At 51.2% G+C, this 17,727-nt stretch overlaps 1 long non-coding RNA gene across 5 annotated transcripts in view; it reads right to left on the bottom strand.

Moving 5' to 3' along the window:
* Positions 1-360: 360 nt before the first annotated feature.
* Positions 361-17,727, bottom strand: part of LOC102999910 (uncharacterized) — a 187,364-nt gene continuing 169,997 nt past the window's right edge. For all 5 annotated transcript variants that reach the window (XR_009006617.1, XR_009006614.1, XR_009006611.1 and 2 more), the window contains 3 exons: positions 1,716-1,819; positions 1,194-1,364; positions 361-483 (listed from right to left, as the gene is read on the bottom strand). This is a non-coding gene — a long non-coding RNA (uncharacterized LOC102999910). The remainder of the gene's footprint in view (positions 484-1,193; positions 1,365-1,715; positions 1,820-17,727) is intronic.

The following is a 17,727-nucleotide window of genomic DNA, read 5'->3' as shown; positions in this document are numbered from 1 at the left end:
GGGTGAGCAACCCAAGCCTATGGGACTCGTTCCAGGGTCAAGTTGCTCTATTTGACACCCCCCCCCCGCTTCCTGGTAATCATATCCATGAAGCTGATGGGAGTTAGTTCTCCCAGACCACGTGCTCGTTTCAAAGACCATCCAGGGCTCTGGGGCACGCTTGGGCAAAGCAGAACCTCGGTGAAGTTAAGGCTGGGAGTGCCACGGCCAAAGGTCCCAGCTAACATCAGGTTTGGGGCAAATCAGGCAGCTTGTACCCAGCAGGCAGAGAGCAGACTGCACCCCTCAGGCCCACCAGCCTGGCAGGAATAGGAAAGCATTGGCAACTCTGCTTGCCCTCACCCTAAGGCATCTCAAGCCGCGTTGTGGGGACTGATACCTCTCTTGTCTCAAAGTGTTGGAGAAGATGAGCTAGGTTAGCAGTTTCTTCTTCCTTCAGTGTCAGTTCACTGCAATTGGTGGATTCCAATCATAGATGCCCATCTGGAAAGGGAGGGGATTCGGGGGAGACAGGAAGCAGGAGAAAGAAGCGCATCATTCCGCTGGATGCCAGTCAGGGTGGTGCCTGTGATCTGCCCGCAAGGCGTGGCTGCAGAGGCCCCCAGAGCTGCCCATCCTCCTGCCTGCCCGGGGCCCCGCAAGCCTTCTGTGGATGGGCCCTCTCCCTATTTGCCCCAATGCTTCAGCTCAGAAAATGTGTGTGTATTTGGCGGGGTGGGGAGGGGTGGGGACAGGCACAGAAACTGGCTTGGAGCAGCCAGAGGCCTTTCACGTGAAGACACAGGGAGTCGATTGCATCTGAGTGATTTTAGGGGCCCCTCGCCGGCTGATGGAAGCCGCAGCCAGGGAGGCCTGTTTCTCATCACACATCTCAGAGAGGAGAGAATGTCTCATCATAGGGGAGGGTTCAAGCGAGGACTAAACCACCGTGTGCCAGGGAATGCCTCCCAGGGGTAGGAGGCCGAAGGCCAGGTGCTTGGGGGCCCCTCCCTGGGATGGTGAGAACGCGCAGCTCCCTGGCCAGTCACCATTTTGCAGCTCTGCAGCCCCCAGCATGAGTCTGGGTTGCCATGGATTTCTGCAAGTCGTCTTCCCCAGGGCTCCCTGTGGGCGTGGTGGCTCTACCTGATCCAGTCCAGAGAGGGGGTGGGGGGTTCCATCCCAGGCCCCCGGGGAAGGTGGTCTAGGCCTACCTTATGACGTGTAATAAGAACTGGAACAGGCTCCAAAGGGCTCCACAAGCCTGGGGCAGTCTTGATGTTCCTAGCCACAGTGGAGGCTTGGGACACCAAGGCCTTGCAGTTGTCAGATTGGTCTGGAATCTATGCCCCACTGGGGACGTGCTGATGACAACATGGATGGACCTAGGGATCATCATACTAAGTAAAGTAAGTCTGCCATTGTGGAAAGGCAGTTTCTTGCTTGCTTTCTCACTTTCTTTTCAGTTCACACATTTTGGCTTCAGTACTCCCTTCACAAAGAACTTCTGTCCTTAGCAGCCATAAGATAAACTTCTTCTTTCTTCCTCTCTTGCCAGCCTGTGCCATCAAGGGTTCCAATATGCCTCAGTGGCCAGCCTGAACCTGGCATGAGATGCCTTTTTCTCTGACCTCCTCCTCCTTGACTTTGAGTTCATGTATGGCTCAGGGAGGCTGAATAATGACCCCCCGCCAAGATGTCCCCATCCTAATCCCCAGAATCTGTGAATACGTTACCTTACATGCCAAAGGTAATTTGCAGATGTGATAAGTTAAGGATCTTAAAAGATGGAGAGTGATCCTGGATGATCTGGGTGGGCTCAGTGGAATCACAGGGGTCCCTAAAAGAGGAAAGAGAGAGGCAGAAGAGTCAGAGAAGGAGATGTGATAATGGAAGCAGAGGTCAGAATGAGGTCTCGCTGGCTTTGAAAGTGGAGGACGGGGCCACAAGCCAATGAATGCAGTGGCCTCTGGAAGCTGGAAAGGGCCAGGAAATGATATTCCCCTAGGGCCGCTAGCCTGGGCACCATCCTGCCCACACCTTGATTTTGGCCCAGTGCAACTCATTTAGGACTTCTGACCTCTGAGACTATAAGATAATAAATGAGTGTTGTTTTTAAGCCACTAAACATGCGCTAATTTGCTACAGCAGCAGTAGGAAACGGATACAGTGGCTAACGGTGTTCAAACGCCGACCAGACACACAGCCAGCAGCTGTCGCTGGTTGAAACTAATGTGCTATAGTGGACAGGGTAGGCAGGCAACCCCGAGTTCAAATCCCAACTCCTCTGCTTCCTGGGAGTGGGGCCTTGGGTAAAGTCACTTCACTTCTCGAGCCTCAGTTTTCTCATCTGTAAAATGGCAAAATAAAATCACAATTTGCAAGTGTGTAGTTGAGTTAATAGCATTGTACCAACACTGATTACCTGCTTTTGATAACTGTACCAAGGTAACATAAGATGTTACCACTAGGGCAGCTGGGCAAAGGGTATGTGTGAACTCTCTGTACTGCTTTTGCAACTTCTCTAAAATAATGTCCAATTTGAATATATTTACCAATTTGAATTAAAATTATTTTAAAAACTTTAAAATCACAATCCTTAGGGATATTGTCAGGGTGGTAGTTAAGTTCTTAGTAGAATGAACAAACAGTACCAGCTGCGACTAATGCCTGCCATTGCTGTTAGATGACAGGCTGCCTTCAGAATCATTACAGAAAAAGCACTTTCTTCATGGGTGAACCCATCAAAAATACCATATAAGCAGGGAAGAAAGGATACAGTACTGTATGAGATCCTTGCCAGGTCTGGGTTGGAATTGAACTAGTTGGTGTCAGACACAGCTCAGGTGAAGAGAGCTGGGTGCTCATGGGGCATTCCGTTCTGGGGGAGCCTTTCTGCCACCGGTCTGGCCCGCTATCCAACTGGGCTGGCCTGGGGTAGGGAAAGTCATCACCCCACTGGAGCAGCGCAGCCCTTGCTCCCAACCACTTGGCCCTCGCAGGCTGCATCTTGGCCAGAGGTGATCCCGCAGGTTTCTTTGAACATTCTTTGTCCACAGACTCTTGTTGGCCTTTTCTTTCTTAACATAAGCAGTTTATCATGCAGCTCCCAGGACCTGGAGGGATATTTGCTCTTTCACCAAGATTCTTTGCTTTTAAAAGCCCCATTGTGCATTCAGGGCCCTTAAACTGGGAACAGACTGCCTCAGTCTAGACGTGCGCCTCCCAATCTAGGAAGAACTCCGCGGACCGGAAGGCATTCGGCAGCCTCCCAGGCAGCTCGAGCCCTGTCGACCAGGCCCTCAGGTAGCAGGGGTTCCCAGTGTTCAGAAAGCACAGGCCTAAGGCAGGCCTCCTTGTCCCCTTCATTCAGACTGAGAGAGGAATGCCCAGAGGAGGGCTGGGGCCCAGGTCCCCAGTGGGGCTGACAAGGTCCCACCCGAGCTGGCCCTGCCCTGTCACCCCACCAGGCCTCGCTTCCAGGCCCTCTAACCTTACTGTTCTTCACCCTCCCAGGCACATTTGGCCATCACCAATCCCCTGTCCCATCCTTCCAAACACAGGCACACGTGGCCTTTCCATCTGGCAACATGCCACTCCTCCCGGGTATCCTCCAAAGTCACCTGCCTCAGGCCGAGTGGGCTGGCCCTGCTCAGGGGACTCCTGTCCCCTCCGGCACTCAGCATGCTGGACTAAGATTGTTTGAAGACCTGCCTCCCCATAGGTGGTGGGTTCCTCGAGAACACAGCCCAAGCCTCCGCCCCCAGCTCCTGGCACAGGAAATGGTGGTGAAGTGGACGAGGGAGCGAGCGAGTGTGTGTGCGGGGTTCGGGGGGCTGAGGAAGCGTGGAGCCCCGGCCACTGCAGAAGCCCGATTCAGGAGTTCTCTCCAGGGCCACCTTTCATTTGTCGCATTCATAGGCAAGGATTCAGGAGTGAAATGAGACAGATTTCTATCCATGGCATGACTAATGCAGGGGCTTTTTTACTGTCGATTACAAAAATAGCCCAAATGTGTGGAGGCCCCCTAGGGATGGATGACATCATGCTAGCCTCTGTGAAGTCGGCTGCTTTTGGGGGGGAAGTTACATTGTTATTAGCTATTTTGACTATGTGGAGGAAAGGGTCCTTGGTGAAAGGCCAGCCTGCATCTTCCCACCGGCCCAGGTCCCAGAGGCTGCAGGTCCCACTGGCAAGGAGCAAGCACCAGATCCTCTGCCATCCGTCCCAGTCCTGGGGCCTCTGAAGGCAGTAGGGGGGCCTCTGGCTCCCAGGCCCTATGCCATGGCCCTGCTGGTACCAATGGGGCTCCACATCCATCTACTCTCGGGGCAGAAGGGAAGAAGCTCTCCTTCGGGGCCTTCTGAGCAGCCTGACGCTCAAGCATCTTCACAAATGCATCTCCGAGCCCCTCTGCAAACTGCTGCAGAGACAGGCAGGGAAGGACCGTCTCAGAGAGCCTCGCCGAATGCCGGCTCCAGCTCCACTGCAGTCAGTAGGCACAGGGCGAGGCCTCTGCTTTAAAAGAAACTTGGTTGTGATAGGGGACGTGAGGCTGCTCTATTTTCCTCCCTCAACAAAGGGCTTAAAATGCACCTGCTCTGCCACTTCCAATAGACCTGGCTGGCTTGAACTTCTTTTCCCAGATTAATCAATCCCCGGCAGTCATCTCCCGTGAAGTGAACGGGAGGCAGCAGACTAAACAATCTTTGCAGGAGAGACAGGAAAGCGAGCCTGCTGCCCTGGGACTGCCAGCGGCAGGCACACAGTGGGACCAGGGAGCTTGGCCCTGAGCTGAAGCCCCGGTCCCCAGTGTGGCGGTTTCTGGTGCCCAAAGGACAGCCCTGGTGCTGTGTCCTGCTATCCCACCTTTCAGTGTGTCTGCCCTGCTCACCTCCCAACTTTCTGGGCTTCCTTGTGTCTCCAAGGATGAGGCAGGAGAGAAGCCCCAGGAGAAAACGCCTGCGGCATGACGTCTCCCCCGCCCCCGGCCAGTAGAATGGGACATCACGTGGGAGCCGGGAGCCTGGACCCAGAGCGGTGGGACCTGACTTCCAGACTCAACCCCTGCGCCTACAGGCAGAGTGACCCCGGACAAACCTGATGATTTTTCTGGCCTCTTCTTCCCTGCTGTCAAATGGAGATGCAGCTCCTGGTCAGACCACCCCGTGGCTGCCCCCAGAAGAGCTGTTGCCCAGGGCCCTCCTAGGTTCTTGTTGGCTGGTGTTCTGGTCCTGGCAGAGACCGGCTGCTCCATCAGTCCCATTTTACAGAGAAGGAAACTGAGGCTCAGAGTAGGATGGGATTGGCCTGAGGTGCCCCCAGCCGGGAACCGACTTCCTCTCATCTCTCTCTCTTTTTTAAAATGAAGCTTTTAATTTTGATTTAATAGTAGATTCACATGCTGTTGTAAGACATAATACAGAGACAGCGTGCACCCTTTACCCCCAGTGAGAGAGATCTCATTTTTGAAAGTGAGTCTGAGCTGGGGGTGGGGTACATACGTGCGCTAGTACAAGGGACAAGGGAACAAGGAAGATAGAAAAGGCTATTGTTCACTCAAAGCCAGGTCTGATATGCTTGATCCCAAGCTGAAACTGCAAAAAGAATCCTTCTCTTTTTGCAGCATCCAAAGCAATGGAGAAAGTGAATTCTGAGTAACCCGTGTTGCCCATTTGCCCATTTGGTTCCTCCCAGGCCTTCTCCTGTGCCACCCCTGCTCCTGTGCCCACTGCTCTGCATTTGAAGAATGGGGGCTCGCTGGACAGCCCAGCAGCCCCCTGCATCGGAGACCTTCCCGCAGCCCCCAAGCAGGCAGCCGGAGATGTCCACACGGCTGCAACGTGGGCCTCGGGAATCACCAGCTTTCTGCGGAAACCTCGATTCTGTCCTAGACCCCCGCCCTCTCCCAAGCGCCTGCAGACACCCGCGATTTCCGCCACCTGTCATTTATCAGGAGGACGGGCTCTCGACTGTCAGGCCTCAATGGTCAAGTCTCATCTTTATTTCCTCTCAGATTCCTAAATACCAGCAAGGGGTTTGAGTTCATCTTGACAGACAACAGCACTTAAGAAACATTTTTAGCTAAAAAAAAAAAAAAAAAGCTGTGACCCTCTTTGGGGTGGACAAACGGAGTCCCTTTGATAGCCTCTTGAGTACTGATGATTTTTTTAATATAAATTTATTTTATTTTTATTTATTTTTGGCTGCATTGGGTCTTTGCTTTCTCTAGTTGCAGCGAGTGGGGGCTACTCTTCATTGTGCGGGCTTCTCATTGAGGAGGCTTCTCTTGTTGCAGAACACGGGATCTAGGCGCATGGGCTTCAGTAGTTGTGGCACGCGGGCTCAGTAGTTGTGGCTCACGGGCTCTAGAGCGCAGGCTCAGTAGTTGTGGCGCACGGGCTTAGCTGCTCCGCGGCATGTGGGATCTTCCCGGACCAGGGCTCGAACCCGTGTCCCCTGCATTGGCGGGCGGATTCTCAACCACTGAGCCACCAGGGAAGCCCTGATGATATTTTGATTTGCTTCTCAGAGTCGTGGGCAGTTGCTTCCACCCAACTTTTGTATAAACCACTGTCAAGAGCGAGCCCCCCAAAGGGGTTCTAACGAGTTCACCTAGTTGGTGTAAATGATCCTCTAGTAAAGCTTTTTACTCGCTAGCTACCGGGAAAGCTGAACGTGAGCTCCCGGGCAAAGCAAGATGGGCAAGAAAACCCGAGCGCTGGAGAGGGTGGAGGGAGGTGCTGTCACTCCCACACTCCCGGGTGGTGCCAGAGAGAGAGCCCAGCAACCGGGGCGGGACGGATGGGGAGCAGGCGGATGGGCCCCCGGAGCGGGACCCCAGCTCCGCTCGCTCCCCTGGCTGCCACAGGCCAGGGCGGTGCTGTCCGGTGGAACGTTCTGCGCTCATGGAAATGTTCTAGATCTGTGCTGTATCATATGGTAGGCACCAGACACATGTGCCTCTGGAGCCCTCAGAATGAGGCTGGTGCAACGGAGGAACCGGATTTTTAATTATATTTAATTTGAATTTAAGTCAAAAACAGGCACCCTACCTATAGTGTGGGTACCGTTGCATGAGAGCAGACGTAAAGTCTACACGAGCCCAGAACAGACCCCTAGGAACTTTCCCATCCCTGCCCTCACCCCGTGCCTCCCCAGCCCCCCGCAGTGGGTGCTTCCTTTCTGTAAACGTTGCTTTTTCTTGCCAAAGATTTGGTCAGGCCCTAAGCACAGCTCCCTTCTCATAGGCTGAGCAAAAGGCACAGCCCAGCCTTGCCGAGCTGCCCTTTCTGGGCACCGGGAGCCCCACTGAGCGTGGGGCACACCCATGACTGCTGGGGGGGTCCTGCCCTGGGGTCCGAGGGCATGGCTTTCCTCTGAGGTTTGGTCTTTGGTGACCTTAAGTTACAATCCATATGGCCTCTCCCAGCGTGGCCTGGGGAGCTTTGCTCATCACCCCCAAACCCGCCAAGGTGGACTCCTAGCTCCCACCAGGGCACCTGACTTTGGCCTGGACCGTGCCAAGCCTGGGCTGGGTGCTGGAGGAATGAGTGAGGGAAAGAGAGGCCAGGAACGCTGGCATCCAAGGACTCCGATCCAGTGCAGTGGGGGAGAAGGGAAAAAAGGAGGGGGAACAGTGGTCCCAGAGGGAGGCTTGGAGGTGGGCCCTAGCGAGCGAAAGTGGTACCGAGTGCAAGGGAGAGGGGTCAGAGTCAGATGGGTGTGAGTACGAATCTCAGCTCAGCCCTGTGTTAGCCGGGGGTATGCAGCTTACCTTTCTGTGCCTCGGCTTCCTCATCTGCAGAACAAGTATAATAACTGTCCCCATGTTTTAGGGCTGACACGGGGAACTGGCCAAATAAAAAGTTACATGTAAAGCACTTAATTCATACTTGGATATACGAGGCCCTCACTACGAAGTAGAGTTTCTTCTAAGCATAAGAGAAGGGTAGGCTGCGTCAGACCTGGGAAGAGAAGGGCAGTTTGGGCCAGGGCCGTTCAGAGACAAGTTGAGGCCGCCACTAGGGGGTCTCAAGCAGGCCAGGGGAGCAGGTTATGTCATGAGAGGGGAGGCCGGGCCCGCAGGCTGGACCCAGATCGCAGAGGGCTTCGGAAGCTGCACCTGGCTTTGGACTACAGCCTCCGGGGTGCGGGGGTCACGGAACCCTCTGAGCAAGGAAGTAACAAGGGGCGAGCTGGGCTGGAACAATACAGACAGTGGAAAATCACGGAGAGGTTTGAATGGCTCATTTCGCGGGGCCGCTGGGGGAGAAGCCCTGGGAATTCAGAGCCCTGCAGGACTCCCAGGGAAGAGGAGCCCAGTGGAGCCCGCCTTGGAGGCTGCGTGATCGGCGGAGGAGGACGCTGGCACAGCCGAGCCTCTGTTGGCAGAAAGGGGGCACCAGGGAGCTGCCTGCCCCTTCCGAGCACCGAACGGAAGGGCCTGAGCTCTCACTCCGACTCCAGGCTTCCTCTCGCACCTGAGCTGGGCTGCTGCCCGGGGCGAACTGAATGAACACTCTCTGCAGCCCTAGCTCCTCTGGACACTCCAGAGAACCCGCCTCGGGAGGAGATAGCTCTAGGGCCACGTTCCTTGGAGGTGGGATCCCAGCAGAAGGGGCCCTGGCGCTGGAGGGGGACTCGGGGTGAGCGGCGGCCGGAGCCCAGTGTCGGGCAGGCAGGGAAGCAGGGAGCAAGTTGAAGAACTGGGTCCCACGCCGGGTGTCTGCCCCCCTTCCTGCCACATCTCCCATCAGAGGCTCTCTGCCATTGCTTAGCACCCAAACCTCTGCCTCCTGGGTACCGACTTCCTGAGTGGCAGGCTGCTGGTCTGCCCCACGGCCTCACGACTGGGAGCCCCGTCGGGCACCGTGCTCAGTGCCCCGTGCAAGTGACGGAGGAGGGTTTGAGAGCCTGGGCCCCGGCACAGGGAGCAGCCTGTTGGTGGAGCTGAAGAGGCCTCAGCATAAGTGGGAGGCTCTAGAAAATACTGAGGATGAATCCGAAGGGCCTTTCACCTCATTCCCTTCCCTGAAAAGGCCAATTTTTAAAAAATGAGTCCCCCTCCCAGGCACTCCCATTGAGAAGCTCAGACAGGCCCTTGTGGGGAATTGCCCCCCCTGCACACTCCCGCGTGACGGGAGGGCATTCGCCGGCCAGCACCGGCCCCCTGGAGCTAGCCCACAGGAGCTGGTATCCTCAAGAGGCCGACATGGCATAAGCTCTTATTCTCTGGTAGCAACACATGCTTTTATGGGCTGAGAGAGCCAAGACTTTTGATAGGTCGCTGGGGAATGGGCCTCACACACATCTAGAATGTTCTGGTTGGTGCCAAGCTATTTTTTGATTTTTGTCTCATGATCAAATCATGCAGCCAAAAATACAAACAGCGTTCCAACTTCTAACATGAGTATCACTTTACCCTGGTAACAAATATGATCATTTAAGAAGTAGGATAAAGAACACATTCGTGTATCTGGTTTTTGCCTATTCCACGAGACACACAAAGATGAGAGCTTGTCAGAGAGGGCGGAGACCTAAGGGGCCTTGAGGCCGACCTCTGCACTCTCGTGATGGGGAAGCTGAGTCCCAGAACAAATGAAAACACAGGCAGCATCCTCTGAACTGCGGTTGTACCTTAACATTTACGAAACTTTTCACCATCTCTTGAACTTTCACTCGCACTGTGAGAGGCGGGCTATGCAGTGGATAAGAGTCGGTAATTAGGAGCCAGACCCTCGGAGTTGGAAACTTACTCATTGTGTGAGCTGGGGCAAGTCTCTGAATCTCTGAACCTCATGGGGATGATAATAGAACCTAATTCTTAGGGTTGTTGTCAGGGTTCAATGAAATAATACATACAACGTGTTTAGAACAGCGCCCGCCTCATACTATGGACTATGAAGGTGTCAGCTACTGCTTTTTAAAAAAATCTTATCAGGATCCACAAAAGCCTCCTGAAGTGGGAAGAGCTAGATTATTATTCCATTTGACAGATCATAAAATTGAGGCTCGGGGAGATACACTGATTTGCTTGATTTTATATAGCTAGTCAGTGGTCAAGCCAGGAATCAATCCCAGATCTCTAGACTCGACACCCTGGGGCCCTTTCCACCAGACCAGCCAAATCCTGTGACAACCCTTCCAGCTTGCTCACCCACCTAACTTATAAATAAGTCAAGGAAACACCTTTTTTTTTTTTTAATACTTCTCTAAAGATCTGAGGTGGCCTACAATGAAGACACAGATTAAAGAGGGCAGTGGAACTAAACCTTTGAGAGAGAAGTCAGAAACGTTCAGAGAAAAGAGAGAAGTCATTTCACTGAGACCCGGGGCTGAGATCATTGGGACCAAAATCTGCTTGGCTCCGAGCTTCTTGGCATCCAGAGAACAGGAGTGATGGGGCCAGATTCTGACCAGTACTGTCAATAGGAAAGCTTCTGGGTTAAGAAGTGACCAGGGATGGCAGGGGGTGGGAAGGCCGTGCTGCATCACCGCTAAGCCTGCCCCATGGCTGGGCTGCACAGACACAAGGGAAAGGGAAGCAGATCCAGGCTACAGACCTCAGAGGCAATTTGGTCACACCAGCTGTCCCCGGCAGGAACACTTTTTAGGGGAGGCATGTGACAGGCCAGGTGCAGGAGGGCTGCAGAGGTCTAGGAGCTGAAAAGTGCTCCTTCAGGAGATGGTGAGGCCGCAGCAGCGCAGAGAAGGAGGCTATCGGCCCCAGCAGGGAAGAGAATGGAGTTAGTTCAAAGAGCGTCGGGAGCTCCGCCCTGGTCCAGGCAGGCGGGCGTGCAGGGCTGCAGGGCTGGGCAGTTCTCTGCCCCTCCACACACCTCTTCTGTCAGCCACCTGGCCCCTGGGTGGAGCCCAGGCTTCCTTCCACCTGTGTCAGGGCTGGGGCACCGGGAATGAGGAAACGCTGAAGAGCTGGGAGAGTAGACAGGCCCCAGTGGCTTGGAACTCAGGTACCCTTTAAAGACAGTGCTTCATCAAAACATACATATATACTGTTTGGGGTTGAATTGTATCCCCCTAAAATTCATATGGTAAAGTCCTGACACCCAGGACCTCAGAATGCGACCTTATTTGGAAATAGAGTCATTGCAGATGTAATTAGTTAAGTTGAGGTCGTACTGGGGTAGGCAGGCCCTCATCCACTATGACTGTGTCCTTATACAAAGAGGAAATTAAAGCACAGACATACAGAGAGAGAACACCATGTGAAGATGAAGACAGAGATCAGGGTGATGCTTCTACAAGTCAAGGAACACTCAAGATGGCCGGTAAACAATTAGAAGCTGGGAGAGAGGCCTGGAACACGTTCTCCCTCACGGCCCTTAGAAGGAACCAACCCTGCCCATACCTTCATCTTGGACTCCAGCTCCCAGAACTGGGAGACAATACACTTCTGTTGTTTAACCCTCCCAGCTTGTGGTACTTTATTACAGCAGCCCCAGCAAACTAATACACATGTGTGTGTGCGCACACACGCACAGACACACACACCACCCCTTCCCTGTAGGTACAAATGCGCTTTTCGAGGCCTGCGACACAGAGAGGCACATTTCCCGGAGAAGCAGGGCCCAACCAGGGCCATGTGTGTGCAAAACATTAGCAGGTTTAAATCAACTTCCCATTTCTAGTTGACGCTGATGCAGGTGCAGGATGAAAACAAACCCGTCCTTTCCATGCTGCTCTCTAGACGCAAGGGTACTTCTACATTCACAACATCACTTAAGCCCCATCAGCACAGAGCGGGTGCAGATGAAGAAAGCCGGAGCCTGAAAGGTGGGCGCCGCCCGCGGGGGGAGGGTGGGGCAGCCTAGCGTGTGAATATTCCTGCCCCGGTGCGTGTGGGCGCAGAGGTAGCGGCAGTGACTGGGAGAGCGCAGGGCCGTTGTTTAAGAAAAGACCACTTGGGGCTTCCCTGGTGGTGCAGTGGTTAAGAATCCGCCTGCCAATGCAGGGGACACGGGTTTGAGCCCTGGTCCGGGAAGATCTCACATGCCGCGGAGCAACAAAGCCCATGCGCCACAGCTACTGAGCCAGCGCTCTAGAGCCCACGAGCCACAACTACTGAGCCCGCGTGCTGCAACTACTGAAGCCCACGCGCCTAGAGCCCATGCTCCGCAACAAGAGAAGCCACCTCAATGAGAAGCCCGCGCACCGCAACAAAGAGTAGCCCCCGCTCGCCGCAGCTAGAGAAAGCCCGCGCACAGCAACGAAGACCCAACGCAGCCAAAAATAAATAAATAAATAAATAAATAGATAGATAGATAGATAGATAGATAGAAAAGGAAAAGACCACTTGACTTCTTTGCACGTCTCCCCGAGTGTCCACCAGGCCAGCATGGCGCGCGGTGCGCTCTGCTCATTATGATGCGGCTTCCTTTCCACTGGGACAATCCCCTCTCCCTCTGGGGCAGCACTTGACAGGAATCAAAGCTCTTTCACGTTGTTTATCTCATTGTCAACTCAGTTCTAAGGAGGGAGGCAAAGAAAGGAGGAGTGATTTGTCGTTCATTCCTGAGGTAGCCGGGGCTCAAATTCCGGTCTTCAAGTTCAGTGTTATTTTTATAACAATGAGTATGGATTATTGAGCACCTACTATGAGCCAGGCCCCGCCCCAGGGGCTTTGTGGACGCTCTCCTGGGGAAGCCGGGAGGCATCTGCAGGTCTCGCTGACTCTGTGGCCTGGCTGGACACAATCCCTCAACGCTGTCCCCTCTGGGCAACCTCCAGAGAGGAACGCTTGAACAAGTGGCCAGGCTGACACCTTGTTCCCAGGCCCCAGGAGATGTTTGTGAGGAATGACCCCAAATGCCCAGCACCCAGCTGGTAGACCAGTACTCCACGCAGGAAGTCCTCTGGCTAGGGGCCCAGCTCCCAAGGGCTGTTTAGAGACAGTCTCATTCCTTCCTTGTAACTCCTGAAACCCGAGGGCCAGCTCTCTTGGGTGCTGGTGAGCAGCAACCACCCAGGAATGCTCCGGTGACACATTCCCGCTCGCCCAGAGCTGGCCTGGAGCCCAGCTGGCGGAAACCATGGCCCAGTGCAGGTGACAGGAACCCTGGCAAGTGAGTTACCCTTGGAACCTTTCTGCGCTAGAGGGTCCCTGGAAGCAGCAGTCCCTCTGGCCTGGGACATTCCCTCTGCCGAGGGGAGGGGTGCTCAGTGGCCCCACCTGCTGGAGCTGTTGGCGCAGCTCACCCGTCTGTGATGTAAGAAATTAGCCCCAGAGGATAGTTAAGGGGACAAAGGGAAATCTTCCTAGAGAGAGAGAAATCATTTCCTCTAAGAATTGTAAGCTCTGGAGATTTGCAAGGGAACAGCGCGGATGTTAAACTAACATGCTGGGGAGGAAGGCAGGTGCCAGGCTAAATAAAGACATGTGAGGCCATACACAGAGAACACGCTTCTTTATTTCCACAGGGAGACACAAATGTATATTAATAAGGATTCTGAACGCCAAGAAATCAAATAATGACATAAACATCACGTAAACACCAAAGCCCCAGAGTTGGCTGCAATCATTTGCTATGGAAGGAATAGAGGATTTTGACTGTCTGCCCTGCTCAGCAGCCTTCCAAACCTTCACAAAAGACAACTGCCCTGGGACTTGACGCTCTATATGAGAAACTCCTGGCCTCAGCCCTTGACACGGGGGAGAAGCCCTAGGAAGGCACTGCAAGCACTAAACGCACAACAGCAAGGACGTGAGCTGGGATTCATATTACGGGCAAGGAGCTCTGTATTTAAGTCTTGAGGCAAGTTGGCTTCCTAACCCCAAGGGGCACACAGACCTTCAGATGTGGTAGGACATTGGTGGGGAGAGGGGACCTAAAGAGGACAGCCTCTCCACATGAGCCCCACACACAAGAGGACAGGTCCTTGTGTACAGCATGGGAGGACATAGGCGTGAGTGGCTGCTCCCATCCACGCCTGTGCCCAGCTTTGGCCTGCTGGACAGATAGCCATAGATGGGCCAGTTGCACGGAGGCCACACAATCCTGATGTGGGCCTGAGGTAGATATCTATCTCTTTTTGCCTGCCAAGCATCTTAACTCCATTTGCAGGTTCGAGGAAGCTGAAAGCACCTGTTACTCTCCTAGCTTCCTGTTGAAGCTAGAGTGGGGTGCATGACTGAGGCTTAGGCCATTAGATTTGGGGTCAGTGCTAATACTGAAGACAAGCAGGGCCAGCAGAGAATCTGCCACAGCATCCCATTTCCTGGAGCAGCTGTACCAGGGATGCCAGAGGCCATCCATGGTGATGCTAGTGGACAAACTACAAGGTCTACTGCTCAGTGGTGCCAACACAGGTGTCCTTATCAGACTAATTCTGTGCCATGATTTTGTCTGTGGATCTAGCCACATGGCCAACAAGCCTGATTCTCTAATTCTCCCAGCAATTCTGTGAGCTACCCAATATCCTTCCTATAAATTCCTTTATCTAAAGCCTCCACATGTTCATTAATTTTTCTGATTCTGTGTTCTTTCAGATGTTACCTCCCTAATCCCTAGTATTTTATTAGATCTTTAATACTTTGGAGGGACTGTTTTTTAATGTTTTAACTAGAATTTTTATTTCTCTTCAGTGGGAGGGCTAATCCTCCACTATCAAAACTGGAAGCCTCAACATTTCAACTCTGATTTCCCCATCAGGGTCAGGCAGCCATGAGCCAGGGATTCACCAAGCCTCTAGTACGACCCTTATCACATTTTTTTTGATCATCCATTTATCATCATAACAGGAACTCTTTGAGTAAATGAACAAAGTCCAATTTATTTCTACATCCTCGGCACTTAGCACAGCACCTGGCTCAAAACAAATATGCAGGAAATGCTGTTAGGATGAATGGAGTACTTAGGCTGTGGTTCTTAGAAGAGAGATTTGTGTTGGACCTCAAAGGATGGCTAGGTTGTGGAGAGAATAGGGAAGGATATATTCCAAGTTCTCAACAAGGATTTATGGGTCCTCTATCAATCAGGGTTCTTCATTGTAAGCAACAGAAACTGACTCTGGATGATTTTCTGAAGAAAGAATTAATGAACTGGAAAATAAGAAAATAGAAGATGCACAGAGAAACAACTGAACAGAAAGGGACAGAGAGGATAGAATGAGAAGATCTAACCTATGTGTAATTGGTAACCAAGGAAGAAAAAGGAAAGGAAAAAGAAAATGGGAGCAGAAGAAGTATTTGAAGAGTTAGTGGTTAAAGACTTTCCAAAACTGATAAAAGGCATCAAACCACAGATTCAAGAGGCCTACAGACCTAAACAAGAATCATATACTGAGGCATATCACAGTAAAACTGCTGAAATAAAAGACAAACAGAAAATATCAAACACAGCCATAATTAAATTATATGATGTTTGGGATTTACTTTGAAATGATGCAATAGTACTAGAAGAAGTGGGCAGGGTTATAGATGAAAATATATGGGGAACTTTCACTTCCAGAAGTGTTACCAATTATGTAGCAGAGGAGTCCTCCAACAGTAAACAACGGTAAAACTGGACAAAATATTTGAGGCAATTGCTTTCAGGCATTATAAATTTGACATTAGACCTTAGGCAACAGATAGCACAAGACTTCAATCCCTGAAAGCAAAGGACGAGCTCCACAATTGCTCCAGTTCTCTGCGTGGGGAAAATTCTCCAACTGCAGGGAAGCAATCTGGAATCCCAGCAGAGAATGGTGGTCCTACTGAGGTGAGAAAGCAGCGATCAGAGTTAGGGGAAGCTAAAATGGTTGTGATCTTTGGGATAGGGTACTGGATAGGAGAGAGCTACAAGTGGGAATAAGCACAAAAAGTCCATGTATCAGTTTGCTAGAGATGTCATAATAAACTACCACAAACTGGGTGGCTTAAACAAATATATTGTTTCACAGTTCTGGAGGCGAGAAGTCCAAAATGAAGGTGTGGGCAGAGTTGGTTCCTTCTGAGGGCTATGAGGGAAGGATACGTTCCAGGCCTCTCTCCTGGGCTTGTAGATGGCCATCTCATCCTTATATCTCTTCACATCACCTTCCACCTATAGGTATCTCTGTGTCCAAATTTCCTCTTCTTATAAGGACACCAGTCATATCGGATGAGGGCCCACCTTCATGACCTCACTTTAATTTGATTACTTCCATAAAGACCTTCTCTCCAAATATGGTCACACTCTGAGGTACTGGTGGTTAGGACTTCAACATATGAATTTGGAAGGAACATAATTCAACATATAAGAGTCCATGTGGGATCCCCTGAAAGTCTTTGGCTGAATCTGGGCTATAAATAGGCCGAACAAGATATCATCCCTGATGTTAAGTATGCAATAGAAACTTCCTAAACCTACAAGGAACCATGAAATTGTGAAAAGAGCAGTCAATTGAAATCAACCTTGAGACGGTCCAGATGTTGGATTTAGCAAAGACTTTAAAGCAACCATGAAAAAAATATGTTCTAAAAATAAAAGGCAAATACAGTATTGATGAATGAACTACCCAAAATAACCAAATGTAAGTCTAGAATTGAAAAAGGACAATAACTGAAATGAATAATTCACTGAGTGGGATTAATATTAGTTTGAAAAAGACAGAAGACAGACTCAGTAACTTTGATATGTTGCTATTGTTTTTTGGGTTTATTTATTTATTTAATTTATTTATGACTGTGTTGGGTCTTCGTTTCTGTGCGAGGGCTTTCTCCAGTTGTGGCAGGCAGGGGCCACTCTTCATCGCGGTGCGCGGGCCTCTCACTATCACAGCCTCTCTTGTTGCGGAGCACAGGCTCCAGATGCGCAGGCTCAGTAGTTGTGGCTCACGGGCCTAGCCGCTCCGCGGCATGTGGGATCTTCCCAGACCGGGGCACGAACCCGTGTCCCCTGCATTAGCAGACGGATTCTTAACCACTGCGCCACCAGGGAAGCCCCAGACTCAGTAACTTTGAAGACAAATGAACAGAATTTATCCAATGTGAAGGACAGAGAAAAAAATTTTGAAAAAAATGAACAGAACCTCAGGGACCTTGAGAAATCGAATAGTATAATATGCATGCAAATTGTAGTCTCAGAAGGAGAAGAGAGTGAGAATGAGGCAAAAGAAATACGTTAAGAAATAATGGACAAGGTTGTCCTAAAGTTTGAGGACAATTATGACTTATAGAACCAAGGAGTGCAGTGAACCTCAAGCAGAATAGATACAAAGAAAACCATGCCTAGCCATATCATAGCCAAACCATTGGAAACAAAAGGTAAGAGAGAGTCTCAAAAGAAGTCAGGAGAAAAACATATACATCACACACAAGGGAACAATGATACACACTGTGCTGGAGCAATTGGATAGCCACCGGCAAAAAAAAAAGAAAAAAGAAAAAATCACCACATGGATCCCTCATGTTGCCCTTTCATAGCCTTTCCTTCCCCTACCTGTCCTTCACCCTATTAACCAGCAATCTGTTCTCTATTTCCATAATTTTTTCATTTCAAGAATGTTATATAAATGGAATCATACATATAAAAAAGCCAATCATAAATGGGATTGGCAATTTTCATTTAGCAGAATACTCTGGAGATTTATTCAGGTTGTTGCATGCATTGATAGTACTTTCCTTTTATTGCTGAATAGTATTTCATGGTATAGATGTATCACAGTTTGTTTAACCACTCGCTTGTTGAAGGACATCTGGATCATTTCCAATTTTAGGCTATTATGAATAAAGCTGCTGTAACATTTGTGTACAGGTTTTGTGTG

The sequence above is a fragment of the Balaenoptera acutorostrata genome, chromosome X, assembly GCF_949987535.1.
Source record: "Balaenoptera acutorostrata chromosome X, mBalAcu1.1, whole genome shotgun sequence".
Taxonomy (NCBI): domain Eukaryota; kingdom Metazoa; phylum Chordata; class Mammalia; order Artiodactyla; family Balaenopteridae; genus Balaenoptera; species Balaenoptera acutorostrata.
This window is presented reverse-complemented; position numbering and strand designations above follow the sequence as displayed.